Genomic DNA, 8,324 nt, shown 5'->3' with positions numbered 1-8,324 from the left:
AAAAAAAAAAAAAAAGTAAATTATACAAGACATGATACATGTCCCTTGTGTACAAAAACCCAAACACCTACAGAGGTGTTTAGATTGAAAAGGAATTATGGAATTACAGAAATCACTTAATATTCTTGATAATGCAGAATGATGCCAATTCTCATGATTCTTGCAAATAAGAAAATTAACTAACTGACTTTTTGAAGAAAAGAAAATGCTTCAAGTCTCTGTTTTTTTACTTGCCATGAGATCCCTACTTTTCAATCTTCTTCCAGGTCTTCTGATTATGTTAGAATCTCTGATTGGTCCTGTGTTGTTGTTGTTATTTGCCCTGGAGTCAAACTCCTCCTTGGATTTCCAGGCAATATCACTACAGAAGTAGATTGCCCAACCTTCCTTCTGACTGATTGGGCCTAGTGGTCTTTAAAGCTTCCCTTTTGAATGAAAACATTAGCAGAGAACAAGAGGTGGCTAATGTTTGAAGTCAAGCATTTCACAAATTAGAAAGATTTTCTGTACTAAGAGAGATTAGATTCAGAGTGCAGATAGTATGATTTTGTGGGGGAAAGGGGAATTAGGGATCAATTTCTAAGAAAAATCTTCTCAAAGTAATTTTGTGAGTTTGGTTTATGGTATGAGGTTTTACTGCTGGCCTGGATGGCTGAAAAGCATGTGCGAGCTTAGCAGGGACAGCTTAGCTCCAAGACCACCTCATGCTGTGATGGCACCTGAATGAAGACAGTGGCAGTTGGAGAAAGCACTTTGGAACTCCTGAGTGCCAACCAGAAGCCAAAATCCTAACTTGGCAAGTGTGCTACAGGGTGCTGAGTCTTGGGCCAGATCATTCCTCAGAGTAACAAGTAGATCATAAATAGTATTTTGAGAGCAAATGGGTACTTAACTTTTATGTGCATTTTGATAGGGTGCTTATTTGATAATATATACCTAACATAAGCAGGACAGATCAATATCAGGATATTCAGGACGTGATCAAATCCTGAAAGAATTTTTCTTTATAAACCTATTTTGTATAGAATTGACATACTTCTCAATATATGATACCCTCTTACTCAACTTTTTCTGTTACATCTTAAAAAGATAATCAGAATTAGAAGATACAATAAAATGGTCACTTACTTTAGTATCAGTTCTGAGACTGATTCATTTATTTAATTGTCAAATCTTTGCTTTTCCAGTAAAGTAGCTTTCCATTTACCAAACTCAGTGGATTAAAAATCTCATCCAAAGGTGAGAAATAGGGCAAGCTGATTCCATCCCCCACCCCACAATACCCCTTTCTTTTCTCCATCTTGGCACACATGTATATACACACATACAAACACACACAGAAGCACAGAGAAGGAAAGATGCAAGGCAAGGAAGAAACTCTGGAGACCAAGAGTATCCTAAGATTCTTGTATTTAAAACTACTTCCTCAGTCTAAATACTTATTTGGGTTTACAAAATCCACTGCCATCAAGTCAATTCCAACTCATGGAAATCCTTTGTGTTGCATAGAACTCTCTACAGGATTTTCTTGGCTGGTGGCATAATGGATAAGGCATTTGGCTGATAACTAGGTCAGTGGTTTAAATCCACCAGCTGCTCTTCAGGAAGATGAGGGATTCTACTTCTGTGTAGATTTTCAGCCATGGAAACCTAATGGGGTTTCCATTGACTCGATGTCATTGGGTTTGTGTTTGGTTTTTTGGAATCTTCACGGAAGCAGATCACCGGGCCTTTCTTCCATGGTCTGCTGGGTGGGTTTGAACTACCATTTAGGGTAGTAGTCAAACGCAAACCACTTGTACCACATAGGGACATGGTTGGTTTCACAAGCTATCCTTATAATATTCATCACCTCCATGTCCCTGAATTGCTTTAATAAGTATTTCAACACCCTTGCTGATCTTTCTTTGAGAATGTTGATCTTTTTTTTGTAGGGTGACAGTGGGGAGATCTTGGAAGGAACAAGTAGAGTGGGAGTATTTTGACTGCTAAAAAGCAACATTGTTGTTGTTGTTATGTGCCGTCGAGTCAAACCCGACTCATAGCGACCCCTCCTTGGGTTTCCGAGGCAGTATCACTACGGAAGTAGGATTGCCCAACCTTCCTTCCGAGGAGAGGCTGGTGGGTTTGAACTGCCAGCCGTCTGGTTAGCAGGCAAGTGTCTTAGCCACTATGCTACCAGAGCCCCTAAAGCAACATTAGAGTTTAAAAATTATCTCAGGGTGTTGTTGTTATGTGCCATCGACTCAGATCTGACTCATAGCGACCCCTCTTTGGGTTTCCAAGGCAGTATCACTATGAAAGTAGATTGCCCAACCTTTCTTCTGAGGAGTGGCTGGTGGGTTTGAACCGCCAGTTTTGTGGTTAGCAGTCAAGTGCCTTAGGCACTAGGCTACCAGAGCTCCTTATCTCAGGTCAGTAGTTTGAATTATCTTCAGTAAAATTTTAGTTGTGTGTATATAAATATATTTATTGTTTAATAATTTCTGCAACCTGTTGAATCACCCTTCTTTGGAATGGGCACAGATATGTGCCAGGTAGCTGTCTTCCAAATTTCTTGGCATAAATGAGTGAGAGCATCCAGCGCTGCATCCCTTTGTTGAAACATCTCAATGGGTATTCCATCAATTCCTGGAGCCTTATTTCTTTGGACCACGTGCTGGAATCAGCTCTGCTCTGGAATTGATAGTAAGGGTTTAGGCATAAGTTTCAGAACACCAATCAATCATCTCTCTAGAAATAGTGGTGCCTTTATAGGAACAAGTGACCCAATCTTGTCTTGCACTTGGTGATACATTGGCCAATTGGTTTGAAGTTGAGATCAAGTTTGGATGGAATACCAAATTTCTAAAGTCAACAAAATTGTGGTGCCTAAATGAAGTAAAGAAAACATGTTGAAGAAAATAGAAGCAAGTTTTATGATTATTGATATAAAAATTGTTAATGAAATATCAGCATAACCTTCCAAAAATATAATCATATTTCTATATTAAGCAATCTATTAATATAATTCAAAATATTAGTAAGTCACCTGACATACTTATTGTTTATGTTCTCTCCCCCACCCCTCCATGCACACACTACACTGTAACCTTCATGAGAGAAGGAAACTTGCTTTGTTCCCTTCTGTATCCTCAGTGCCTGGCACCTAGGAGGTATCCATTTGCTGAGTGAAACTAGTATTAAAAATTACAGGTAAAATGTTAAAATAATTGAGTTTCTCTTTTGTGCCATGCTTCCAAAATTATTCACCACTCAAGCATTTATCAAGTCCTGATCAAGTCCTTGCCATCTGCTGGAGTCCCTGGGTGGTACAAATACTCAGCTGCTAACTGAAAAGTTAGAGGTTCAGGTGTACCCAGAGATGCCTTGGAAGAAAGGCCACAACAAAATCAGCCATTGAAAACCCTATGGAGCACAGTTCTACTCTGACACACATGGGCTCACCCAGAGTCAGAATTGACTCAACAGCAATTGTTGTGTCATGCCAGGCCCTGTGCAAAACTCAAATTCAAAAACAAGCCAGAGCGTCACTTAACTATCATCTGGTTGTTTTTTTAATTCAAAGAAAGTCTTGGATATGCATTTAATTTTGTACAAAATTACAAATTATTGGCCAGCTTTTCTCAGAATTTCAATTATAAATAAGCATATCTCATTTGGGGAGCTCTGGTGGTGTAGTGCCTAAGGCATTTGACTGCAGACAAAAAAGCTGGTGGTTCAAACCCACCAGCCATTCCTCGGAAGAAAGACGGGGCAATCTACTTCTGTAAAGATACCACCTCGGAAACCCAAGGAGGGTTCGCTAAGAGTCGGAACCAACTCAACGGCCAGTGAGTTTTTTTTTTTTAATTGCACACTTAATAGACTACCAAAAAAAAAAAAAAACCAAACCCTCCGCCATTGAGTCTATTCTGACTCATAGTGACTCCCATTGGGTTTTCAAGACTGTAAATCTTTACAGGAAATAGATTGCCTCATCTTCTCAAGCACAGCAGCTGGTAGGTTTGAACTGCCGGCCTTCTGGTTAGCCAAATGCCTTATCCACTACACCACTAGAGCTCCTTATAGACTACTGTTGTTGTTGTTGTTATGTGCCATCAAGTCGGCCCTGACTCATAGTGACCCTTCCCTTGGGTTTTCGAGGCAGTATCACTACGAAAGTAGATTGCCTAAATCTTCCTTCAGAGGAGTGGCTGGTGGGTTTGAACTGCTAGCCTTCTGGTTAGCAGTCAAGTGCTTTAGGCACTGTGCTACCAGAGCTTCCTTATAGACTACAGTATAGTGTAAATATAATTTATATGTACTCAAACCAAATCGAATTACTGCCATTGAGTAAATTCCAAATCATAATGACACCCATTGGATTTCCAAGGCTGTAAATGTTTATGGAAGTAGACTGCCTCATCTTTCTTCTGTGGAGCACCTGGTGAGTTAGAACTACCAACCTTTTGTAACAAAAGAGAAATAAAACCTAGTAATCCATCAGTCATCAAGGCAATTTGAACTCATAGGACCCTGTAGGACAAAGTAGAGTGCCCCTTAGGGTTTCCTAGGCTGTTATCTTTACAGGAGCAGACTGCCACATCTTTCTCCCATCGAATAGCTGGTGGGTTCAACCTGCCAACATTTCAGTTAGCAGCCAAGTACTTAAACACTGTATCAGCAGGGCTCAGTAGGGGAGCATTTTTGTTCATGTGAATTCTTGCATTCAGATTTGCTTGCCTATTTTTCTATTGGTCATATTTTCCATTAAAGGATCTTCTAGAGATCAGCACATTGCTGCATGCCCTACAGGTTATACCATGTGGACTATGGAGGATGAAATGGTTCTACTCTCAAGAGCTGTTGAGGAAATGATGAGCTCCTTTAAGGAAATTGAGAGTCAGATACAGTATAATACATAGATGTGAAAACTGAAGCCAAACAAAGCATCTATTAAGGTTTATTTCATTTGCATTTTATTTCTTGTTTAAAAATGTGAAAAAAAATCAGAAATATGAGTTTTCATTTTGACTTGATTTTCCTTTTTTTTTTTTGTTTTGCTCAGCTTTAATTTTGTTTTTCATTACTACTTCTAGGTTTCTTGTTTGTTTTCTTTTTTAGTTATGAAGTCCATCTTGATGATATGTGGTTCCCATGAAGCCCATCTCAATCAAATCATCCTCTTCTGAGATATTTAGTTTGTTCTGTAGTGGTTACCTGATGTTTCTGTCTACTTAGCATCATTTCTCCCTCTTCTTTTGTTAATATTCCCGCACTTAAGGAACTCCCCAGCCCACTTCAATATGGTTCTCCTGGGGCTACCAGTAATTGGGGGCAGGGGCAGTATAAGACCTAACCATGCTGATCAAATTCTCTGTCTCAGGAATTAGCACCTTGAATGGAGACCTACAGAGTAAAAAATTTGGTAGTGCTGAATCATCTCATGGAGCCTTTCTAGAAGTTTCTGCCACTGAAAGCCTAGGCTCAGTCTTGGTGCCTCGTTTTCTGGAGACTTATGTAGTTCTCCCTTGATTTCTTTGAGCTCTTCCAATGTCCTTCTAATAAATCTCCCATCTTTTTTTTTTTTTAATAGTTTCTCTTACTTACTTAAAAAAGGGATTACATTGATAGGCATCCATTATAATTTGTTCTTTTTTCCTTTATATTTTTAATTTACCTGTTGGTAATGGCTTGGTATTTTTTAGGAGAAAATACAATCTCTGATAAAATGTGATTGGTGATACAATTTCTTTCTTGACATGGATAGGAAAACTGCTTTCTTATTGTTAATACATCATTAGCTTATCTTTCCACTTCTCGGAAGGAAGATGGGACAATCTACTTCCACGGTGATACTGCCTCGGAAACCCAAGGAGGGGGTTGCTATGAGTCGGTCTGATTCGACAGCACATAACAACAACAGCTTATCTTATGGCCATAGTGATAGTTGTGTCTTGGTGATAGTTTGATCCTCTTCCCCACCCCTCTGCTATGTTTCATGTTAACAAGAGGAGTGGCAAAGATGGGCATCTGTTGGATGAAGTTTTAGCAGAAAAATGCAGTTTTTTGAGGATTTTTTTTTCTTTTATACAACATGTTCCAATAGTGCCACTTTCATAGATTTTTATTGTCTTCCTTATCATCAGTTCAAAAGTTAGCGTACTCTTTCAGACCCCAATATGAATACTTTTCAGTCAAGAAATTGATGTAATGTGAAATAATTTGTATTTGATGATTTATATTAAAAATATGATGATCCTATTTACAGTTGAGATCCCTTTCCTTACAGTTATTGTTAAATATAAAGGGACATTTTTCTAACATGTACTTTGGGTGAGTTGTACTCAGGGCTGGTTCCAGGTAGTATGGGCTGGAGTTGGGATTTTCAAGATTCGCTCTTCCCTGAAAAGTGACATGGTTTTCATTGGCAGAAAGGAGTTAGGAAAACAAAGCACGTTCAGCGGAACATCCTAGAATCAGCCTGTTAGAGACAATGTACATGAGGCTCTTGACAGAATCAACCCTATACTTTCTTAAAATTCAGTGCCATGTATATCTATGGTGCCCCAGAGTGATATCAACTGTTAACAGGCTTGGCTTCTAACCAAAGTGTTAGAGGTTCAAGTGTACCCAGAGGCACTTCAGAAGACAGAGTTCTGAAAAATCAGCCTTTGAAAACTGTAGGGAGCACAGTTCTACTCGGGTTCACCGTGAGTCAGAATCAACTTGACAGCAACTCATATCTATCTATAGGAGTTGACTTGTCTTTAATTCATAATGGCAATATTCTTAGCATTGTTTTGTGATTTAGAGTTAGTCTGTAACTTTCCACCTAACATTGAGAGAGCAGTTTTATATATTAAAGCTCTCAGGATCTATCTGACATCCTATATATTGTAACTCCAAGAGTTAAGAGTTAGTGACTGATTGATTTTGTTCCATTTCTTTACACCATGTGTGTGAATCAGGTTTTTTGTTTTGTTTTGTTTTGTTTTGATTAATTGATTGGTTGGATGGGTCTCACTTTCAAAAAATAGCAAGTTTTTGGTTAAAACGTTTACTGTTCAATCTTTTGGGGACAATTGGGAATATGTGATACAATAATTTCCCATAGTTAGTGTTAGAGTACATATTAAAGAGGAACAAATCCATATTCAGAGTGAGATACCAGAAAATCAGCTTGTGGCAGTGCAGGCAAAGAGATTCAATTTCAAACACTAGCATTAAAACACACACGCTTCACAGTCATGCCTCAGCACAAGTATGAGGCCCTCTCAGATAGTTGAAGCTCCAGATGGTAGATCCAAACCTTTGCACTCAGTGATTTCAATATACTCCTAAAACTAGGCTGTCTTATTTTTCTGTCACAATTGTGCACTGTGCTCAGTCATTTGTTACAATGACCAAAACAGAGCTTCATGCAGCTGTTTGTATTTACCCTGCAGAGCCAAGGGGACAAGTGTTCTATGACTAGGAAAATCAGACTAAGGCTGCCTTTTCACCTACAGATGTTTTAATGTGCTTAACATTATCCAATACTGGCAACTGAGGTAGTCTAAATACCACAGCAGGATCTGATTAGCTTTTTTAGATCACTGCCTTTATTTGCTGTTTGCAAAAAAGCTTAATCCAGTGCTAGAGATCAGGCTTCCTGCTGAGCTCCTGGGTACTTTTCTCTCATTCTTTATGTTCACAGTGGCAGGAATTAGTGAGAAGATTCCTCCTCCTCCTGAATTAAAGCTGTAAAGTAGTAACTATAGTAGCAAGGGATAAAGAGAAGGAAGGAAGAAAACCCGAGGGAAAAGAGAAGCTTGTCTATTCATACTAAGGAGTTTCCTTGTTATGTACAAAAGAAAAGAAAAAAAAAAAAAAAAAAAACCTCTTTATAATATGAGTTCATAGATATTGACCTCACTGTCTTTCTAGTCAATGCGTAGCTGTTAAGTTTTATTATGTTTTAGTTGTAACTACTTTGAGTGGATGTATATTATGTTTTTCATTTTTATCATATTTAATCAAACTCAGTTTCACTAGAATTAAATTTACTAGATTTAACAGTGGCCTTGATTTATCTTTTAGGTTTATACCTTTTATTTTGAAATTTCAAAGAACTACCATCACCACACACACACACACACATACAAAAGATAAATTCTAACTTTTCTTATTCCTGTGGTGTTTATATGCTTACCAAAAACATAAAATTGAATTCTATGTAATTCACATGGTAATTTTCAATAAATTATAGTAATGGAGATGCTATACCTTGACCTAGGAGCTCTGGTAGCATAGTGCATGAGGCACTTGACTGCTAACCAGAAGGCTGGCGGTTCAAATCC

Source organism: Orycteropus afer, unplaced genomic scaffold, assembly GCF_000298275.1.
Source record: "Orycteropus afer afer isolate SDZICR_OR568_19922 unplaced genomic scaffold, OryAfe1.0 scaffold00036, whole genome shotgun sequence".
Taxonomy (NCBI): Eukaryota; Metazoa; Chordata; class Mammalia; order Tubulidentata; family Orycteropodidae; genus Orycteropus; species Orycteropus afer.
The sequence above is the reverse complement of the archived record's forward strand: the minus strand, read 5'-3'. Positions refer to the sequence as shown.